The following is a 22764-nucleotide window of genomic DNA, read 5'->3' on the forward strand; positions in this document are numbered from 1 at the left end:
GCTGGCAGATCTCCTGAATCGGGTCCTTAAACCCGGTCCAGATTATGGAAAATTACATGAAATCATCAGCTGTTAAATCGGACCAAAACGTCTCCATTCTGGGTGAGAAGTGGGCCATGGTCAGTACAAAACGACCCAAAGACCGGAGCAGAGATACTGGAAACGAAACCAGAAATAGTTAGTGGGTCAGTAGAAATTCTTCAAGATTTAAATCATCTTTTAGTTTATAAAATAGATTTCTGGTGTTTACTTGTGGTTCTGGTTGAGTGGTTCTGGGATTAAACTACAAACTGGCCAAGCGAGTTCATATCGGACCTTCAGGCTTTCCTTCCCGTCTATAAATCATCTTCATGGGGAAAGTGTAGATTTAAGGAGGCATCACTCTATCCTGAAGGTGGGTGTCGGGTCAGTCGGGTCGGATTCAGTTCACATTTCTCTTTATTCTGTTGGGAATGTCTGCAGGCTTTAGGTTCTGAACATGTAGGTCCAAAATGAGAAAAAAGGTTTCTAAAAGTTCATTTAATCGACTGAAACCTGCAGAAACCCTGTTCTTTAACCGGGTTTAGTTCTTTAACTGGACCTGGTTCGTTTGACTGGGCCTGGTTCCTGTATCTGGGCCTGGTTTTGAAACTTCTAGAACTCCTTCCAGAAGCTGATGTTTCATCACATTCAACCGTCCAGCTGCAGAACACGAGAACCTCTCATGGTGGTTCTCCTCAGAGGAACATCACTGACTCCAGATGATTGACTCAGAACCACCAACAGCGCAGCAGAAACATATTTTTTCACGTCAGGATTCCCTCGTTCCTTAAAATGAACCAAAACAATGCTCCAAACATCAGCGTCATGAAGATCATTTTGCTTCAGGCCCAGAGGGGACATGTTGTCGTCGCTACCTGAAGTGTGGCATTCAGACCCCATTACTCTGATTCCCCTAAATAAAATCCAGTGTGATGAACCTCCAGGTCCAGCTGTGTGTAATCTGATCAGAGCAGAAATGAGATGTTCTCTGGAGGCTCCATGCACTGCTTCCTTCACCGTCCACTCAGAAGAAGAAAAGAGACGAAAGCTTCTTCTTATGGTCTGAACATTGTTTCATCTTCTGTGTTCTTAGTGCCACGCTTTGACTAAGGTTGTCCCTGCTGGTGAGCGCTGGCAACATGGACACGATACCCTGGGGTACACATGGAGGCCCACAGAGACCCCTAGTGGACTCGGGGGCGGGTACAGGTGACCCGTGTAGTCTAGCGGACTAGGAGGTAGAAATTAGTCTTCATAATACTCAAGATGAGGGTGGAGGTTCACCTTCCAGCAGGACAACAACCCTAAACATAGCCAGAGATACAATGGATGGTTTAAGTCAAAGCAGATTCGTGTGTTAGAATGGCCTAGTCAAAGTCCACACCTTAATCCAGCAGAGAATCTGTGGCAACACCTGAAAACCGATGTTCACAGATGTTCTCTGTCCAATCCGGCTGAGCTTGAGTTGTTGTAAACAGACAAATGTGCAGAACCTTCAGTCTGTAGATGGTAGAAACAAAACCCAAAAGACCCGCAGCTGGACTTGCAGCCAAAGGTGGTTCTGACTCAAGCACCTGAACTTAGATGCATGCAACACTTTTCAGATATTTGAAATGAAAACCATGTCTCATTTATTGCAGTTTGAAAACCTGATGAGTTTTTTATTCCTGTAATGCAAAGTGAGACGCTCATCAAGCTGGACCTCAGATCCAACAGAACCCGTCCGGATTTGACCGTTTCCCAGCAGCTCTGTGAGTTTTAAGGAAAACCTAAAACATGTTTTCAGAAGAACGTCACAGTTGAGGAGCTGCAGAGCAACATCTGCTGCTCATTGTCACCAAGACGGCGTCTAAAAGGACCATCTGCAGCTCACAGACCCACATGTATGCAAATGTCCTCAGAGACTGGTGTCAACAGGACCAGAACAGGGACTGGGCCTAAAACCACCACAACATGGTTAAATCTGTGAACTTTCTGCCACATTTCTTCTCTCTGATGCTGACGAGGAACATTTCATCTTCATATTGTCCCCATAGTCCCTCCTCTTCCTCTGTCCTTCCTCTGCAGGGCAGAGACAACAGAACCAGAGCAGCAGAACATGGCTGCCGGGTTATTTATAGGCCGAGTTGGTGCTGCTGCAACCAGAAACCTGCAAACAGCCGGGCCTGAGGGGGAGGGACGGGTGAGGGAGGGAGGGGCTGAGCTCCATTGTGTGACACAAAGCCTCCATGTTGAGAAGCTGCTCCTCTTCTACATGAGGAAGAGGAAGAGGAGGGGTAGAGCTCAGGGGGGGGGGGGGTTAAAAAAAAGAAAGAGGGGGCGGGGAGACGGAGGCGACGTGTGATTGGCTGTGGACATCCGCCCCCTCACACCAAGCCTGTCAAACCAGCCAATCAACAACGTGGACACGGTTTGAAAGATGCCAGAAAGAAAAGAGGTAAAAAGAGGAGGGTTAGAGGAAAAAACCAGCAGTCAGAGATGATAAATGAGCTGCTGGAGTCGATATGCAGCGGCTGCAGTTTGTTAAAACACAAACATGACTGATTTCAGTCATTTACCTGCTGCTTGTTAATCTGAGCTGTTCAGAAATGAGTTTATTTATCTGTCAGCAGTCTGAACAGAAATCAGATGGTCCTAGAAGGAAGGTCAGCTGCTCTTATTCTGAGGCAGCTGGGGGAAATGCACCTCTTTTTATTTCCCTTTTCATTTAGATCCCTGGAGAAATGTTCTTCATCTTCACACAACTCAGTTTAAAGCTTTTAAATCTTTGTGTTTTAGGAACAAACATTAATACCAGCAGAACCCAAATAAATGTCTGAGTGAACGTGTACAACCATAGAAATGTAAGTAAATAAGGTCAGAGGCGGAGAGGCGTCTGTCTGTCCTTCTCTGTCCTTCCTGAAGCCTCCTGAGCTGCAGATCTTCTTCAGCTGCTGCTCTCAGCTGCTGCACGTCTGCTCTGACCTCGTTTCATCAGCGCCTTCTAATCTGTCCGCATGTTCCTGCATGATCTGCAGCTCGACTGCAAATGTGCTGCTCAGAGGGAGGAGGGTGAGACGGGATCACGTGATCTGGAGGCCTCCACCTTCCTCCACCCCTCCCATCCTGTTTTCACTGCAAAAACAAGGAGGGATTACCGCTCATCTGCTCCGTCGCCATGGAAACACTGACCTCACTCTGGTGGTGACCGGCAATCTGGGCCGGTTGCTAGGGTGACGGGCGGCTGCCGGTGCTGTTCGGTTGCCAGGGTAGCTCCGCAGTGTCGTCAGAGAACTGAGCAGGATGTTCTTTTCAGATGGCCAGCAGGGGGCGCTCCGCAGGAGTCATTGGTACCAGATCAATCAGACTGGAGGATGGTGACTGTTCTCAGGCAGGCTGAGGATATCCATCCTTTCCTGCAGGTCCAGTTGCACCCAGTCCAGAAGCATCTGCTCCTGTAAAGCTTTCCCCCCGTTTCTTCTCCATCACTTCAGACCTCCAACCATGAGGAACTTACTCTGTCCCAGTTCCTTCTGCTAACCCACCAGACTGCAGAGACTGGTGCTCCTTGTCACTTTCCTCCAACAAACATCTGGACGACTGATCCATCCAACCATAATCCATGTTCCCACTGTGTGATGGTCCATCCCAGAGACGTGAAGCCACCTCAGGCCAAGGTTAACATCAGGCTTCTTCTCCACAGTAAAGTTTGTGAATAAAACTCTGTTCTGTAGAGCTGGACAAACGTGTCCCTGTTCTGTGTGGTTCTGTTGGTTCTCGATGCAGATCCGTCCACCTTAGGCTCCCTGATGTTCCTCCACATTCCTGATCAGATTCATGATAACCTTCTCTGCAGAAGGAGAAACTGCTTGCAGTCGTTTGTTGTCAAGCTGGAGATCCTCAGAACGTCTCCTCAGACACTCATCCTGTCCTTCATTCAGGTCTAACTGTGGTCCTAACATTAAAATCCTCTTTATTTGATTTGATTTTATTGAAGTTGTACATCTTTTATTTGTAGTAACCATATTTCTTTACTTCATTTAATCATTGTATTTATTCTGTTATATCTTATAATTTTCCTTATTTCAGTTGTATTTTATTTTAAATCTGTATATTTTGTTAAATATAATTTTATTGTTTATAATTTTCTTAAAATTTTTTATTTGATCCATTTGTTATATATTTTCATCATAGTTTTAAAGTTTCATTTGTGTATATTTTATTTATTTTATTAAAATGTTATAGTTTTTGTTTGTGTTTTATTTATTTAAATGTATAATAAAAATGTATTTTAGTTGTATATATGTACGTTGTTTTTTAGATCTTGTTTAATTTGTTGAATAAGCTGTACTTGATTTATCTGTTGTTTAAATCACATTTTTATTTGATTTTATTTTGAAATGTGATGCATCTGAATAATTTAGTAACTTAAACTCACAGCTGATTGGTCAGTTTGTCACATTAAGGCTGTAGTTTGGACATGTCTCATGTTTAAAGGGATCCAGATGGAGCTTTACATCTTGCAGCTCATCTCCTGCTCTTGATGCTGCATTGAACCAGTGACACCAGCATGCCTCTGCTCATCAGGACAGACACCAGAGACAACATGGAGGTGGACTGCAGGGACGTGTTGACGATGATGACGGTGTGTGCCGAGCGTGAAGGAAAGTCAGCTTCCCAGAGGCCTTTCCTGTCTCAGCCAGCTGCTTTCTGGTTTATCTCCTCCACTGAGGACCAAGACTCCTGATTATTATCGTTGCCGAGATTCTCTACAGATAAAATATTTCTGCCTCATTTTGTTCAGGAATAAAATGTTTTCTATGAGAAGCTCTCCTGAACCCTCACCTAGGTCTATACGTCTAATGTTCTGAGCCGTTCAGACCTTCATGCCAGGACTGGGTCAGGATGCGCTCAGTGTATGATCACAGCAGACTGAAGTGATGCTGCTGCTACAGGTACCATGTGGTCTCAGCATGTGGACCCTGATGCTTCCCTCAGACCTGCCACCAGGATGATAAGTCACCAAAGTCCACAGGTTCTGCCAGGTATTCTGGTTGCTTTCAGGATGCAGATGAAGGTGGATGTGGAGACCATGTGTGACCTTACTGAAGTTCTACCAACGTGTGTCCAGGATGTTCATAACGGCGTGAAATGATTCAACAAAAGAAGCTAAGCTGTTGCTAAAAGCCCGTCTGTCACGTTTTATGATTAGAAACTGAAAACGCAAAGCAGAACCTTCCACAGCCCGACTAACCTCCAGAGATGTTTTCATCTCCTACCATGGTTCAGGATTTACAGCAGATCAATGCTTAAAGGTCCCTGCAGCCCACAGAACCGACACCGCAACCGGTGTTGCTGTGTGAGTCCAATGAACGATTGAAACTGGTGTCAAAATCAGAGACCACCATGATGGGGTAAGTCAAAGAAAAGATGGCATCAGAACATCTACGACAAACGATGTCTACCAGCAGGAGGTCATTCAGAGTTATAAGGGGTCATAGTCTGTCAACGGGCTCAAATTGGATCAGAATCAAGGCATAATACAGCATTTCCAGACAAAAATATACAATTTATCTGCATAATTCAATAAAGAAAAATCAAGCAGTACATTAATAGGAAGCTGGGGTCACCTTTGGCTTTCATCTTGTTGTTTGATGACATCACTGGGATGTCTGTTTGATTCAAACACTGTCGACCAATCAGAACAACCCAAGCTTTTTAGGGATCTTAAAGACACAGTATGTTTAAAATACTGCAGCAATATATCTAAACCGATGCAAACCCGACCCGATAGACTCATAAAGTCAGTGACAGATCTTTACATGAGAACTTTTAGTCTTCCTAAGTTCATCACACATGAATCAACTGGAGCTTTTCTTGGAACATCTTGAAAGTGTGTTGATGATGCTTAAATTATAAATTATTAATAGGAGACCTTTAGAGAAGTTAAAGGTCCTGGTTCTGTGTGAGCTGTCCTTCAGTCCAGCTTCATCCTTCTGTGTCTTATTTCTGCCTCCCGTTAAGGGTTCTAGTTTCCTGATGTGATCCAGATAACTAACCCGCTTCTCGTTAACGCTGCTGTCACTCTCAGAGTCCGTCGGGATGAACCAGGAGCTGCTGTCCCAGTTCACAAATGGGAGCCTCACCTTCCTCCTTCCCTTCTGCTCCACATCTCCTCGGTTATGAACATCTGACACTTGAAGTCGTCTCTCGGAGTAAAACTGAGGCTCTGGTTTTCTCCTGCAGCTTGAAGGTTTTATTCCTCTCATAGTTGGGTTTCTCTGGGTCAGTCTGGACTGGAACTGTCGTGTATTTCAAAACTGAAGCGGGTCAGACAGGAAGCTGTGAAACCTGGCCTCAGATCAGTGAGCTCTCTGCAGATGGAAACTGACGGAGATACAATTTGACTTCCACCTCTGTTCTCTCAGCTGACTCAGCCGCCTTTAATCTGAGACAGAGCGACTCAAACCCGCAACCTTTCAGCTGCTGGTTTGCTCCACAACAACAACCTGCACAAGGTGCTGGATATTAAAGGTTCATTTCACTCCTTTTACACCTAAAAGCTGCACAAAATGTGACTGATGCTGGACTTTCACAAAATACCATCAGATGTGAGCCGAAGAATCCAGAACACAGTAATTATGAGCCAAACAAATGACCAACATTTATTTCTAAATGAATTAAAGGTCTAATCGGCTGAGTTGAAGGCAACCTGAGTTTGGTTTCTGTGTTGCATTCAGTGTCGTCAGAAGTGTGGGAAACGTTGCCTCTGGGTTCACTAGTGAAACCCGAACCCGAAGCTCCTTTGTTCCTTCCTGGAGTTGTCATTTTTTCCCTGATGGGTTTTGTGATGTTCTCATGCCTGACTGGTTCTTGGCAGGTGGGAGGAGATCGGATGAAGTGTCAGGTGGAACCTGCTGCAGGCGGAGCAGGTTTTCCAGCTGAATGTTGGTTCAACGGTTCCTCCGTGTGAAACACCACGAACAGATCCAAAGACAGACCACCAGCTCTCACTTCAAACCGAACCCTGAAAGAAAATGTGGCTCAGAGTGAAACTCAGGCCGCCCTCAGGCTGGAGTGGTTGATTTAAAGGAACATTCAGCTTCTTTCAGAGAGATTGTCACAGAAACAGAACATCAGGAACATCTACTCTGCTCTGTCAGTTAGAAAATGAAGATCCATCATCAGGTGTTTCTAATTTATTTCTAAAAACTAACTGAATAACACCCAAAGCAGATTTGAAGTGAGTTCTCCTACAGAACCACGGTGAGAACCATCATCCATAGATGGAGAAAACATGGAACAATGGAGAACCTTCTCAGGAGAGGCCTTACCAAAATTACTCCATAAACTCATCAACGTCTCATCCAGGAAGTCCCAGAATAGCTCAAGACAACCTTTAACAGCAGGCCTCACTGCCTCTGTTGAAGTCAAAGGTCACGATTCAACAATAAAAAAGACAGACTGGGCAAAAATGACCTCCATTGGAGTGGTCCAAGGCCAGAACCACTGCTGACCCAAAAGAACACAAAGGCTTGTTTCACATTTACCAAAGAATATATTGATGATCTTCAAGAATTTGTGGGGAGATCTTCTGTGGACTGACGAGACAAAAGTCAACCACACAGGTGTGTGTCTCGTTACTTCTGGAGTAAAACTAACAGCATTTCAGAACCTGAGAATTATACCTACAGCCAGGCATGGTTGTGGTAGTATGATGGTGATACTACCACCACCATGGTGGTCCTGGTGACCCTCAGAGGCCTCCAAAGGTCTAGTAACCAGACCTCCAGAGTCCTGGTGACCCTCAGAGGCCTCCAGAGGTCTGGTAACCAGACCTCCAGAGTCCTGGTGACCCTCAGAGGCCTCCAGAGTTTTGGTAACCAGACCTCTAGAGTCCTGGTGACCCTCAGAGGCCTCCAGAGTTTTGGTAACCAGACCTCTAGAGTCCTGGTGACCCTCAGAGGCCTCCAGAGGTCTGGTAACCAGACCTCCAGAGTCCTGGTGACCCTCAGAGGCCTCCAAAGGTCTAGTAACCAGACCTCCAGAGTCCTGGTGACCCTCAGAGGCCTCCAGAGTTCTGGTAACCAGACCTCCAGAGTCCTGGTGACCCTCAGAGGCCTCCAGAGGTCTGGTAACCAGACCTCCAGAGTCCTGGTGACCCTCAGAGGCCTCCAAAGGTCTAGTAACCAGACCTCTAGAGTCCTGGTGACCCTCAGAGGCCTCCAGAGTTCTGGTAACCAGACCTCCAGAGTCCTGGTGACCCTCAGAGGCCTCCAGAGGTCTGGTAACCAGACCTCCAGAGTCCTGGTGACCCTCAGAGGCCTCCAGAGTTTTGGTAACCAGACCTCTAGAGTCCTGGTGACCCTCAGAGGCCTCCAGAGGTCTGGTAACCAGACCTCCAGAATCCTGGTGACCCTCAGAGGCCTCCAAAGGTCTAGTAACCAGACCTCCAGAGTCCTGGTGACCCTCAGAGGCCTCCAGAGTTCTGGTAACCAGACCTCCAGAATCCTGGTGACCCTCAGAGGCCTCCAGAGTTCTGGTAACCAGACCTCCAGAGTCCTGGTGACCCTCAGAGGCCTCCAGAGTTTTGGTAACCAGACCGCCAGAGTCCTGGTGACCCTCAGAGGCCTCCAGAGTTTTGGTAACCAGACCTCTAGAGTCCTGGTGACCCTCAGAGGCCTCCAGAGGTCTGGTAACCAGACCTCCAGAGTCCTGGTGACCCTCAGAGGCCTCCAGAGTTCTGGTAACCAGACCTCCAGAGTCCTGGTGACCCTCAGAGGCCTCCAGAGTTCTGGTAACCAGACCTCTAGAGTCCTGGTGACCCTCAGAGGCCTCCAGAGGTCTGGTAACCAGACCTCCAGAGTCCTGGTGACCCTCAGAGGCCTCCAGAGTTCTGGTAACCAGACCTCTAGAGTCCTGGTGACCCTCAGAGGCCTCCAGAGGTCTGGTAACCAGACCTCCAGAGTCTCTGAGATCCTGACACCATCACCAAACCCCTAGAGATATTTGGCTTAAGCTGCTGAAACTGTTTAACCTGTAAAACGTCATGTAGGGAGGACTCCTTTCTTCTTGAAGGATGGTTTCAACGTACTGTGAGGACTCTGATGTAACAACATCTCAGTCCATCAGACTGAAGCCGGGTTGAGGATGATGGGCTTTAAGACCCTGCAGAAACAATCAGCACCTTCAGAGCTGCTTTCAGAGAAAATACATCTCAGGTTACCTCCTCCACCAACAACCCCCTTCCTTCCTGCAGCATGTGTACCTTCATGTCTATCTTTGTGAGGACCAAACGTAGTCTTTTTTTTAACCTTCTGATGTTCAGAACACGGTTCCAGGGTTCACTTTTGAGTCAGATTTAGTCAGAATGTTCTGTTAGGATGTCTAGATGTCGGATCTGGAGTTTGGGGGTTCTGCTGTATTGTCCCACCCTGCACATCTGGGTCAGATGCAGAGCAGATCGGATCGATTGATGAGTTCAGTCTCAGGGACGTTGAGCTGCAGCTGCACTGCATTAAATTCAGTGTTTTATTCATGTGCTGACCTCAGACCAAAATCAACAGTGGAACACCTGATTTATATACCTGATTCCGTCCTCAGGATGATGAACACTTAAGAACTGAACCATCCTTTGGACCCGACAGCCAGTTCTTTAATGGAAGGTCATAAAATGCTGCACCATAAACACAAAGATCTCCTGCATCTTCTTCTAATTTAGTGTCAGAAGATGTCTTCTGACCTCCCTTCTGCAGCACCAGCAGGGTTCAGTTATGGATTTCTGTTAAATTATCTTTACTGAAACATTTCAGCAAACAAATTTAGACAAAATCAAATTATCCTATAAGCTTCCTCAGAAAATGATCCTAGGGTGCAGCGCTGGTGGTGTAGGTGGTTTAGCACGAGACCCATGTACGGAGGCCTCAGTCCTTGACGTGGCTGTCCCGGGTCCCGAGTCCCGAGTCCCGGCCCTGGCAACATTTGCCACATGTCTTCCCCTCTCTCTCTGCTCCCATTTACCTTCTAGCTACTGTCAAAAAATACAGGAAAAATAAAGGCCACTAGGGCCACAAAAATCTTTAAAAATAGAAAATTATCCTGAACTGATCGTTGTAAGTCAAACAGCACATTATCCAGGAGGACCACAGTAATATTTTAGCACTAAATAGTTTGCAGGATATTTAGCCCATATCCATGCTGTGGTCGGGCTGAGCCGGCTCTAAAGAACTTTACACCTACAAGTTAATATGAAGCCATGAAGCTGGACCAGCAGTTCAGGCTGAGAGACGTTCAAAACTCCTCAGAGGAACAAAAAACAAAAAATGTCTCTCCTCTGAGACTCCTCTGAGACTCCTCTGAGACTCTAGTCCTTGGCTGTTGTCCTCCACTAAAAACAGACACAGTCATGGTCAGCAACACGAGCTGGACTGAAACTGAATGGAAAAGCAGCCAATGCCTAAAGAAATCTCTGAAACTGTCAATCTAGACTACTTTCAAAGACTACAGAAGAATCACTTTGGAAGGAAAACATAAAGAAATGAGAAATGTTTAGGTCAGGCAGGTTTATACACATCCACCCATTTTCTGTTCCCATGTATCCTTGCAGGGTTGCTGCTGCCTATCTTCAGGGGTCATTGGGTCAGAGGCAGGATCTCCAGTCCATGTCAGGACAACACAGAGACACACAGGACTAACAACTATGCACACACTCATACCTGAGAGCAATTTAGAGAAGCCAATTAACCGATCAGTCAATATTTTTGGACGGTGGGAGGAAGCTGGAGTACCTGGAGAGAACCTCCTCATGCACCAGGAGAACATGCAAACGCCATACAGAGAACCCCGGGCTGGGATTGAAAGCCAGGACCTTCTTGTTTCAAGGCAGCAGTGCTACCCACTGCAGCCCAGATTATAACCAGAACCTTGTAAAAGTATTCACACCCCATTCATTATTTTCAGTTTGTTGTATTCCAACTAGAAGCATCAATGTGCAAAACTGTGAAGTGGGAAGGAAAGCGAAGCATGTTTTAAAATATTTTCTACAAATAAAAATGAGCTGCATTTAATAGTTAACAGAACCAGCTTTAGCTGCAGGTCCGGCTGCAGCTGTTTTGGGTTTTGTCTCTAACAGCTTTGAACGTCTACACACTGAAATTATTGCTTTTTTCTTTTCAAAACAGCTCAACTCCAGTCAGATTGGATGGAGGGTGTCCGTGAACATCAGTTTTAAAGTATTGCCACAGATCAAGGTCTGGACTTTGACTAGGCCACTCTCCTCTTGTCTGCTTTTATGGCTGCATGTTTCTATGTTTTCTTTTGTTGATCCTCACTGTGTTTTTGCGATCTTTCTGTTAATGCTTTGGTTTAGCCATTTTTTTTTAAAGCGCTACATAGATCGTTAAATGCAATGAAATTAAATTCTAACACATTAATGTGCTGATCTGAACCATCCATCGTATCTCCGGCTGTGTGTTCAGGGTGGTTGTCCTACTAAAATGTGAACTTCCACCCCAGTTTCAAGTCTTCTGCAGATTTTCTTTCAGGATTGTCCTGGATTTAGCTCCCATCTGGGCCTCATGGTCCTCTTGGCTACTTCTCTGATTAATGCTCTTCTTGCCCAGCCTGTCTGTCTAGGTGAACCTCCATGTCTTGGTAGGTCTGCAGTTGGTCCTTTCCCTCTCCATGTTCAGATGATGCATTGAACAGAGCTCTGGGAGATGTTCCAAGCTTGGGATATTGTTTTAAACTTCTCCTGCCTGCTTTAAACTTCTCCACAACTTCCTTCCTGATCTGTCCGCTGTGTTCCTTGGTCTTCATGATGCTGTTTGTTGTCTGATGTTCTCTAATGCCCCTTTTCTGCCAGTCCCTGCTCAGCACCATTCCGCTCAGCTCTACTTGCTTTTTAGGTGTTTCCGTTAGTAACCATTACATAGAATCGTTACTATTTTTACTCCATCCATCCACCCATCTATCCATCCATCTCTTCTTCCATACAGGGTCACGGGGGAGCTGGAGCCGATCTCCAGCGGTCTACAGGCAGGAGGCTAGGTCCACCCTGAGCTGGTCGCCAGCCCGTCGCAGCGCAGCATACATATTATAGAGCTAATCCCTTCAACCCTTAAATCGCCGTACGCTGGACTATATGACCACTACAGCAGCCTAGCATTAGGTAGCATTGGCTAACCCTCACACGTCCTCTAGCTGGTACCGCTCCATGGCTTCCCTCGCCCTCCGGTACTGATCCAGAGTGTTTTGTCTTGCTGTCTGCAACCTTCTCTGGCTCTTCTTTCACTCTGAGTCTGACAGCAGCCATAGAGCAGCAGGTCCTCCATTGTTGTTGTTTGTGTCTCTAATAATTACATCACGTCACCTTCACGGACTTTGGGGCCGGTTTGCTATTGACAATCCCACCCACATTTAGATGGTACTCAATTGTAATGGAAAACGAACCAAACCATGTGGAGCCCACCTGACCTGAAGGTAGAGATGGTACTAATGGAAAAGGGAAAAACACACCTCTGGGGCCACAAGCAGGACATCTGCTGTTAGATTTAGATTCAGTTTCACACACCTGGACCTCTGGATTTTATTTCAAGTGTTTGGGGTAATGGGGTTGAATACCAATGCATGCTAACCCAGTGTATTTGGTAAGTACTGATGCTGAATGGGTGGGTTGAAGTTACCCCACTGTTGAGGAGCAACATGAGGCCGTCAAAGAGCCGAGTTTACAGGCAGGTGTGAAGTGGGGGCGGCAACATAACAACCGGTGGAGCTGCTGATTTTCACAGATTTCCATGGTGCTGCCCTCATTTACATGAGCTCACATGGTTCTGAACAACCAGGGGAACCAAAAAGGTTCTGAAAGACTGTTAAACTCCATGTCTTACTGAGAGAAGACTGGAAGAAACGTTAATGTTCAGCGCATTTGATGGGATGTTATGAGTTAAATCTCTGGTTTGTGGTTAAATGCTGAGTTTCAGGATTTTCTTCTGCAGGCTGCGTAAAGAAGACCTAGAACCATCACCCGGATTTCCCCTCATATGTTTATTCCTGTTCTTCCATGGAAATTAGAAGTAAAGAAAAGCAGAAGAGTGAATCATCTAAGGTTTAAAACAAACATCCACATGGTTCTTCTCACCGATGCTCCTCAGAGTTCAGTCACAGCAGCCTCTTTAAAGGAACCACGATCCAGGTGCTTTTATGCATCATTATTGGTGTGACTTTTATCAGGAACATCACAGATCAGCCCATTATTTTCATGCTTCTTATTCAACATATTCTCACAATTTTCACAGAAATGTAGATACAATTTATGAGGGGATGTGCATCAATTTTCATGCAGAAAGTTTTGTAACTTTGTCATCAAGTCAAGTCAAACTAAACAGAAAACAGTCCCTGGTTTGTAAACTGAAACATTAAACTTACAGGTGGAGGCGAGTTTTTGAATTTTTCTGTTCATCCACCCATTCCCTCTGTGGACTTCCTCTGGTTAATCCAGTTTTTTCTTATTTTAGAGCTGATCTCAGGGCAGACGCAGTTGAAGAACAATCTGGGAGCTGAGAATAAAGAGGTTACAGCTGCTGATTGTGAAACCTGATCCAGCCCTCATGCCAAGCTGCTGTTGGAGTCCAGAACAACATGAAGGGAAACGTTTGCAGTCATTTTACGTCTGATCAGGCTTCACTTTCACTCCTCAGCCTCATAAAATGTTTCTCTGTTTCTCTTTTTTGCTGCAGACAAAAACAGGAAGTGATTGGTTGTGTTTCAAGGCCAACAGGCCGTCTCCTGCAACTCACTAACACTTCCTCATTCCTCACAGCTCCCGCCAAGGCCCGGCAAATATTTGCTTTTTGTCCAGAACGTGGAGAACTCAGCCTGCTGCAGCAACACGTGTGTTCACATGTAGGAAAACATGGAACAGGCTGTTATTTCTGCCCCTGCAGGAGGGAGGGTGCACCTCAACTGTTTTTCAGAGAAATTATCCAGAAATAAATTTCTAACGCAGCAATGAGGCAGCTCACTGCCCTGAAGGTGGCGCTAATGCACATCTCAGCCTTTAGCAGTTGCTTTTTAAAGGCCTCAACAGATCATCAGGTTTAGGATCTTTGATAGTTCTGTTAGAAGAAATAAACGGTAAACTATTATAAGACAAATATATACTGAAAAGTGGAAAAAGATTCAACTAAAACAATTTAGAAAAACTGTAAAAGAAGACAAAGAGGACTGTTTTTATGTGGCACACAGAAAATCAATTTTACATATAGGTCAGATATGAGTTTTCTTGACTCCTAAAACAGCCACAGAAAGCCAGAGACCTGGACTGATCTTCAGAGGAAACAAACACTATTAGTGTTAAATGCTGATGTAACTCAGAATAACTTTAGATCTGGTATGACTGTGGGTTGAGAAGGTCAAAAACACAGAATCACTGAGCCAGGAGTACTTTCTACTCCTGGCAGCAACAGCTCTGTCCATGTAAGGGACACCACTAAACCCAGAAGCATTAGACAAGTGGTGCCTTCATGCTTACAGCACCTGACCTCCACAGGTGGCGTCTCATCCAAGGACAAACCAGGCCTGACAAGATATGTTTAATTTAAGGGGACAACGTCCCTAAACACCCCCCTCCGGCCCCGGTCCTGGGGGTCTAAATGTTCATGTTCAGGTTGCTTTTACTGAGGGAATGTTTTAACTGACCTTCACACTAAACAAAGCTTGAAGATTAGAGTGGTCTTCTGACCTTCAGGGTCTAAAATGTTGTTTAGAAGAAGGTTGCTGGATCTGTTGTCTTTAAAATACATTATTATTATTATTAAATATTGAAAATCAGCTCTTTTATTTATTTCTCAACAATGCTATCATTCATTAGCACTGTTCTTTATTATGGTAATAATCTATTATGTGTAATAATACGTTTTTTGGTTATTATATAACAGTCTATAGTTTTCCTTACCTGCAATTGTTTGCTGACCTTTGACCTTAACTTGGCATGTTTTTAGAAACAGAACAAACAGGAACTTGAGATAAATTTGGAAGAATCACTATAAAAATTATTTTGAATATGGAAATAAAAAATAATTGTGAAAGAATTAAAAAAAGAAATATCAGTAATAAATAAAACATCTTAAAGTCTATTGTATGATAAAAAAAATAAATATAACAGATATTTAAAAATACTAAACAATAAAGAGTAAAAATAAAATCAATACATTTCATAAATAAAAAGTTTAAAAATGACTGATTAATATTTTACTATTAATTATAAATATCATTATACATATTTTTTTTAATGTATCATTTACATCACAATGTACTGTATTGCATTTATTATTTTTTATTTGATTTAAAATGTGATCTTTTTATTAATTTAAATATATATATTTAAGGTGTATATTTTAAAGTACATCAAACTGAAAATGTTTTATTGTCTGGATTGTGCAGACTTGTACCCAGGAGGATGTGTAGAGGAACAAGACTCGTTCCTTTAATTAGATGGCAGCCCCCCCTGAACCCCCCTCCCCCTGCAGCCCTGAGGGATCTGCGACTCGAGCTAATGGTCGATGGATGGATCACAGTCTGCAGAGAGCTCAGAGGAAATGAGGCGGGAGAACGAGGAAAGAAAATCTGAAAAACAAACTCATTAAAAAGCTCCACATATCAATACAATCTTTCAGAGAGAACAGATTTCATGTTGGTTCAACAAATCTGATTTTTATTTGTTTTTGCTGTTTCTCAGGACTCAGCCCGTCCCTCGACCCTCATCACCTCCTCCTCCTCTTTCTCCTCCTCCTCCTCCTGCTGCAGCCCAGGCTCCATGTATGGTCTGAGGGGAAACTTTTCAAACCTCCAGCCACCAGAAAGCCTCCAGCAGGGAGTGACTCTGCTTCCACCGAGTCTCAGAGGCCAACTCCCGTATTTTTAGAAATGCAGACTTACTGGCTCTTGTGAAAGAGGGCGTGTGTGTTTGTGAGTGTGTTTTTCTGTCTTTGGGAGGAGAAGCTGACAGTGATAGATGGATCATCATGTCTCTTCATGTCGGCCGGGGCCCCGGTTCTCTGCTGAATCAGCTGCTGAAACCCAAGAAAATTGCGGGAAGACAGAAGCTAACCAAACCTTCACTCAGCTAAAGAGAACAACCCGTCTGCTCCGTACTTATCATCCATTCTTTCGTTTATTCAGACTTTTTCAGAATTTAAGTTTGTGGTTTCGTACTTCAGCAGGGAAATTCCCCCCCGTGGAGATGAAAGTTGGTCGCCTGAGAGGAACAATAAAGACCTTTGGACCTTTTCTCCAAGCAAAGACATTCAAATGTTCCAGAGCTTCTACTGAAGTATGAAGTCACTTAGGTGTAAATAACTGAGAACAGTTTAAATCATTTCAGGCACGTTTCTATCCCCAGATCTGAGAGGCAGAATTTTAACTTTTAATTTGGTTCTGTCCCACTTTCAGAAACACACCAGCTTTGAATTCATCCATTTACATTCTAACCTTTAAGTAATGTGAACCAAGTAGAAGTGGATCTGAAACTTGTTTGCATTGGAAGGTTCACGAGAGGCAGCTTTCATTTCCTCAAATCAACACAGCAGCTGATTGGAGCTAAAAACACCCTGAAGGTCACAGAGACAAAGTAACTTTCCTTTGTTTGTTGAAGGAGGTCGGTTCCAGAAAGTCCAGTTCTACACTTAGGAACAAAAACCTGTTAACCATGAAAAGAGAGGACACAGCAGGTTTGAGGAACCCCCCGCCCCAAACATACACCCTTCACAGGTTGACAGGACTCCCTGAGGCGTTAATGAGAAAAATGCGACATGTTCTGGACTCAATCCAACAGAATTACAGCACCTTAGATACTGTCTACAGAGCTCTTTCTTTAAAGATGTTTTCTGAGGTGCTTTGACACATCTGTGGTTTTAAAAAATGCATAAACACAAATGATCCTCAATAACTGTTAAAGAGAGCCTTCAGTAATCAGCCCCACGCACAACAAACTATCTTCAGTGGAGCCCTGGATAGTTGGTCATGGTCCAGGTCTTGGATAAACTCTTGTTTCCGAGCTGAACTGTTATTCTGTTTATTGCAGCAGCAGAGCGAGTTTCTGGCTAAAAACCCTGGTTATTAGAGCGCATCATACCAACGCTGGTGGAGAAACCCTGAGCTTCGCTCTCATGTTCTTCTAATGTTTGATCTGAAAACATTAGAAGCTGCTGTTTATCTAAGCTTCATTTTGTCATGTTTTTGGTGTTAACTGTAAATAATCTTCTTCTGTCCCGGGGTGGAGAAAACTAAATAAGGACAGATCATGTTAAATCCGATTTCTTACCTGAAATAGAAACACCAGACAATGATTAGAGCTCTGGAAGAGCTTTCTTTCTGGTTTAAATTTCAAAACAACCATAATTATGTCAAAATCATTGCTTTATATTCCTTCAATAAAACACTAAATCATTTTCTCTGATTGGCTCCATAATTTGTGTTCCCAGGTGCATTTATTAAAGATAACTTTGAGTCTTTTTATTCATCAAGTTTAACTCAAACTGTTTGGCTTAATTTAGCTTTGCTAACCTTCTGGAAACAGGGAGCATAGCTCTATCCAAAGGTTAAATATAGCCAAATCCACTATGTTCTTTGGGTTTCAGGAACATTTTGACTGGTAAAAAATAAACTTTAGAGACTTTTATTACTACAATCAGCTATCAGTCAGTCTGCGAAATTAATCTTATAGTTGCTTATTTTAGGAATCAGCTGTAAATTAAGTAGTTCCTCTTTTGTTTTATGCACATTAGTTTGTAATCCTGCTTTGATTTATTTTGTAAATTTTATAGTCTGTATATTCATCATGTTCCATTTTAAGTAGCTAGCCTAATTTACTGTATGAGCTAGTTTAGCTTAGCTTATATTGGCTAAAAACAGAACGAAGAGGCTGCTGCTGTAGTACTAGCTATTTCTAAAATGGGTCTAAAAATGTATCAAATTCATCATTTTCTTCAAACTGTGGGGGCGCTATGCCGGTCCGTTGTGGTGAAGAGAGAGCTGAGCCGAAAAGCGAAGTTCTCGATTTACCGGTCGGTCTACGTTCCTACCCTCACCTATGGCCATGAACTTTGGGTCATAACCGAAAGAACGAGATCCTGGATACAAGCGGCTGAAATGAGCTTCCTCCGTAGGGTGGCCGGGCACTCCCTTAGAGATAGGGTGAGGAGCTCGGCCATCCAGGAGGGGCTCGGAGGAGAGCCGCTGCTTCTCCACATTGAGAGGAGCCAGTTGAGGTGGCTCGGGCATCTATACCCGATGCCTCCTGGACGCCTTCCTCGGGAGGTGTTCCAGGCACGTCCCACCGGGAGGAGGCCCAGTGGACGGCCCAGGACACGCTGGAGGGACTATGTCTCTCGGCTGGCCTGGGAACGCCTTGGGCTTCCCCTGGAGGAACTGGAGGAGGTGTTTGGGGAGAGGGACGTCTGGGCGTCTCTGCTGAGTCTGCTGCCCCCGCGACCCGGTCCCAGATCAAGCGGAAGACGACGAGTACTAAGAATGAGTACTTCAAACTGTGTATTTATAAAGAGTAAATAAACATTATGTTAATTAGGATTTATTTCATAGCTTTGGAAGGTAACTACTATCCGTTTCCTCTGGTTATTTGTGCTCATGCTCAGCTAACCTAATAGCTGCATATTTTAAAATCATAGCTCATATTTAAAGATTTATTTGTTTTTGGCTCTTTTTATTTAAGTTTCATTTTAACAGTTTGGCTTAGCTTAGCTGAAACACTTTGCAAACAGCTAGCATAGTTTTATAGTAAGTTTCATAGGGTCTAAATAGGAAATAGTTGAGCTCAATATCTTACTAACATGTTTTATACAGATTGAATAAACATTATGCCACTCCACTTAGGTGTTTGGGCTCTCAAATATATATAACTTAATAGTAATTAGATTAAATGAATAAATTAAACAATGTTAAAGTGTGCTGCTGGTACTACTGCTGTTTTTAATGAACTGCAAATTTTGGAAGAATGAAGTTGGGAAAAATTACCTTCACCTTTCTTCCCCGAATAAATATATTTTTTTACATTGACCCTGATGCTCCTGATTATCATGTTGATCGTCTAAAACAATCTTCCTGTTTGACTGAACTCTTACTGATGTTTATTCAGTCTGGTGTGAGTCACCAGTGCTGACATACTTTCATTTTCATCTCTAAATCCAATGAAACTTTAAAGTTTAGCAGGATTTTTCTGCATCATTGGCACAAATAAAGTATCTCAACTGAGATTTAGCTGGAAACACGAGGTTGTCGGGATGATAAAGAATTTTTTTTCTGAGTGACACACATGAAACCAGGACTGACTCCAGATCCAGCCTCAGCTGCAGTTCCACTCCATGCTTTCTGTGCTCCTGCTCAGCCTGCTTCCCTCAGCAGGCCGCCATTTCAGGAGCTGCACAGAGGCCCTTCATTTCCATCATGGCAGAAACAAAAGCAGCTCTTTGTCTGCAGCTTCACATCCACATGCAGCATTTACATTTACAGCCGGCCGGCCACTTTCACACTTGACCTGCAGACAGACACAAACACACGCATGGAGCATCACAGCTGCAGCGAGGCCTTTTACACGGTTAAAAATCAGGACATGAGGCAGCAGATTCATGAGAGGAAAGGTCACCTGGAAACACATTGACCCTGCATCTTTCTGTCAGCCAACACTCCATCTGAGTCAAAGTTAGACACATTTAGGAGACTTTTATCCTGAAAAATAAAATGAAAAAATGTCTTTTTTGACCCTTAGGTGAAGACTGTGTATGAGCTTAAAAATAGGCTCCTCTGGTTAACGCTATTTCAAATTATCCAGTTTCTAGATCTTTAGAGTTTAGTAGGTTTGTCTAATCGCATCTAATATGTAAAATAATTTATTTTTTTTCCCAAAAAGCTACAACAGACTTTTTTAGGAGAATGTTCCTTCCTGTCATTTATTGTCCTTTGGGGCCATTTTACAGCCTTCAGGCCTCATTTATGACCCAGGAACGATAATTAGGATCTACTTCCTCCATGACTTTCTAACCTGAATCCACTAGAAATAAATTGGAGGGAAAAAGAAAGCTTTTTACTTACCTTTTTACTTTTATGGTATGCAAACGCCTTATTCCCCCACCCCCTTCACATACACACACAAGTAAAGACCGTCCCATATCAAAGGAGTGTTTGATGTTGGTCTGTGTGGGCCGGTTTGGGGGGAGGAGGGAGAGTCGGAAGGGGGACAGACAGACGACGGCAGATAAGGAGTGAATGAGGGGGGCGGAGAACAGCAGGAATGCCAAGCCTACACTGTTGCACCGCTCTGAATGGAAACGCTGTACTTTAACCCACACAGGCATGCTGGAACCACTGCAGTCTTGTGGGCGCCATCTGCAGGCTGCAGCTGCTACTACAGGGTGCATGTTCAAACAGTAAGTTTCCACTCAGAACCCTGCATGCTCTCTGCGCATAGATACACAACTAGTCAACATGATTATTTGACTTGGCTTGTTGAACTCTTCCCCGTGTTTCCCATCAGTTTATCTGCTCTGTGCACCACTCTGCTCGCTCGACTGTCTTCTACAACCCCTCAGCTTCAAACACCGGACCCAATCTCCCTTCACAGTCACCATCTTCTTCTGTATAAACTGATGCAACATCAATGTTCCCACAAATGTTGTGTGTGAATAGTTATCTAACCTGAGTTACATTGAGCCATGCTGTTGTTTTTGGAAAGCTTAAGTAAAGTTTGTAACAAATTAAACCTCTTACACCAGATTACATCAAACTAGACCAATACTGTTCCTGCTTTTCTTCAGATGAGCTTCAGTACTTTCGATGCAACAAACTGAACTCTGACTGATTTCCACATGTTGTTGCATTACAGACTTATTCTAAAACTGATATGACTAATTTTCTCTTAAATCTACACAATATATTATTAAAAACATATTTGGAACATTAACACCCTCTGAGATGTTGCTTCAACCTGCTTGAAGTCCTCTTGTGGACACTTGATTGGACATGATTTGGAATGGAGGTCTCAGCTGGCAGACTATATCAGAGCACCAGTTTGTTCAGGCACAAATCCAGAGAAAATTGAACTTCTTGAAAAGCCATGTGGTCTCCATTATGTATTCCATTATAGGAAATGGAAGAGGTTTAGAATCATCAGAACCCACCTTAGATCTGGCCTCCTGACCAAACTAAATAACCTGGGGGGTCAAAGAGGGGGCCAAGAACCCCAAGGTCACTCAGGCAGAGCATCGATGTTCACTTGTGGAGATGGCAGAACCATCCAGAAGGTCAACCAGGGTTATTATTCAGGCCTTTATGTTAGAAAGCAGAAGCCACTCTTCACTAAATGTTTCCAGAAGCACCACAGAGATGATCGGACCATGAAAAACCAAATTCTCTGGTCTGAAAAACCCAAGTTAAAGCTTTCTAAACTGAACTCCTAGGGAGATGTTTGAGAAAAACAAGCACTGCTTATCATCTGACAAGCATAATGCCTGCTGTGTAGCATGGTGGTGGCAGCATCATGCTGTAGGCCTGTCTTTCTGCAACAGGAACTAGCTGACTAGTCCACATAGAGGACAAGATGACATCAACTACAGGCAGAGAGATTCTTTAGGAGAAGGTGCTCCTATATGATGTAGACCTCAGACTGAGGGGAAGATTTTTCTTCCAGCACCACAATGACCCGAAGCACAGCACCAAGACAGCAGAGGAGGGACCTCAGGAGCAGTTAGAACGTCCTCGATGGGCCCAGCAGGAGTCCAACAGCTCTGGGAAGACCTTAAAATGGTTGTTTACTGACTGCGGTGTGAATCATCTGGGGAAACGGTTCCTCATTCTTCAGATTTTTCACATGTTCTTGTATAGATGTTTAAATGTTATCATTGTTCTGTCTGTGGTTCTGTCATGTCAGGATCTTGAAGGACAGAACTTTGACAGGTCCACTTGTTGCATCATCTGGGCGTTGTAGGTTGGTCTCTTCGCTGAAAGTTTGATTCATATCCACGGTTGTCTTTATTTGCTCTTTTCTGGCCACAAAATGCCTGAAATTGAAGGTATTGTTTAGGATTTGATCAATACAGCAACACAGAACCAGCAAGTTTCTTTTTATTAAGAGTTTTTAGAGTTAAAACCTTCAGTGTTTCAGGTTCTAAGGTGGACAAAGTTCAGAGGTGTACGTGACTAATAGTGCTGGGCTAATCTGAGGCAGTAAAGGATTTTGTAGAGGCAGTGAAGCAGCTTTTGGAGTTAACTGGTTTATATTGGTTAATAAATAACCCGGTGGTTGTTCTAACAATGCTTCAGGAAACTGAAATTCATCCAAGCTGTTGATCTGTGGCTAACTGTAGATACAGACCATTCTGTCCAGGTTAAACTCTAGTGTTGAACTTAATGTTTCTCTGAGACTTTTAGGACCAGTGAAAAATATAAACAAAACATTAATCTGTAGATTGGTAAAGTCCGTGAGGCTCTCTGTGTTGTAGAGCTGGACAACGATTGCCTGCTACCTGAGGTTCTGTCAGCTTTGTGAGATGTGGGCTGCAGAGAGACAGGAGACCTCGTTCTATCTATCTCTGCAAAGACTCAGCAGGTATAGATGATTGATGAAATGTTGTATTAGTGATGGTGATATTTTAAAGTTTCTGTTAATGTCAGAGCTGAATGAGAAATGCAGAGGAGCACTGCTTTTACATGACCATTGACCATCAGATGTATTAACTTAGTTCAGTCTGGTCGCTG

The 22764-nt window shown here is 43.9% G+C and overlaps 2 long non-coding RNA genes across 2 annotated transcripts; one reads left to right on the forward strand and one right to left on the reverse strand.

Moving 5' to 3' along the window:
- Nucleotides 1-4446: 4446 nt before the first annotated feature.
- On the forward strand, nt 4447-17447 carry LOC124869440. The gene is made up of 2 exons (XR_007038585.1): nt 4447-7628; nt 15442-17447. It is a non-coding gene; the product is annotated as an uncharacterized LOC124869440 (long non-coding RNA).
- A 1123-nt stretch (nt 17448-18570) lies between these two features.
- LOC124869439 lies at nt 18571-20239 on the reverse strand. Its single transcript, XR_007038584.1, has 3 exons — nt 20104-20239; nt 19658-19740; nt 18571-19549 (listed from the first exon to the last, which is right to left on the reverse strand). It is a non-coding gene; the product is annotated as an uncharacterized LOC124869439 (long non-coding RNA).
- Nucleotides 20240-22764: the final 2525 nt, after the last annotated feature.

The sequence above is a fragment of the Girardinichthys multiradiatus genome, chromosome 6 (genome assembly GCF_021462225.1).
Source record: "Girardinichthys multiradiatus isolate DD_20200921_A chromosome 6, DD_fGirMul_XY1, whole genome shotgun sequence".
In the NCBI taxonomy this organism is placed as follows: Eukaryota; Metazoa; Chordata; class Actinopteri; order Cyprinodontiformes; family Goodeidae; genus Girardinichthys; species Girardinichthys multiradiatus.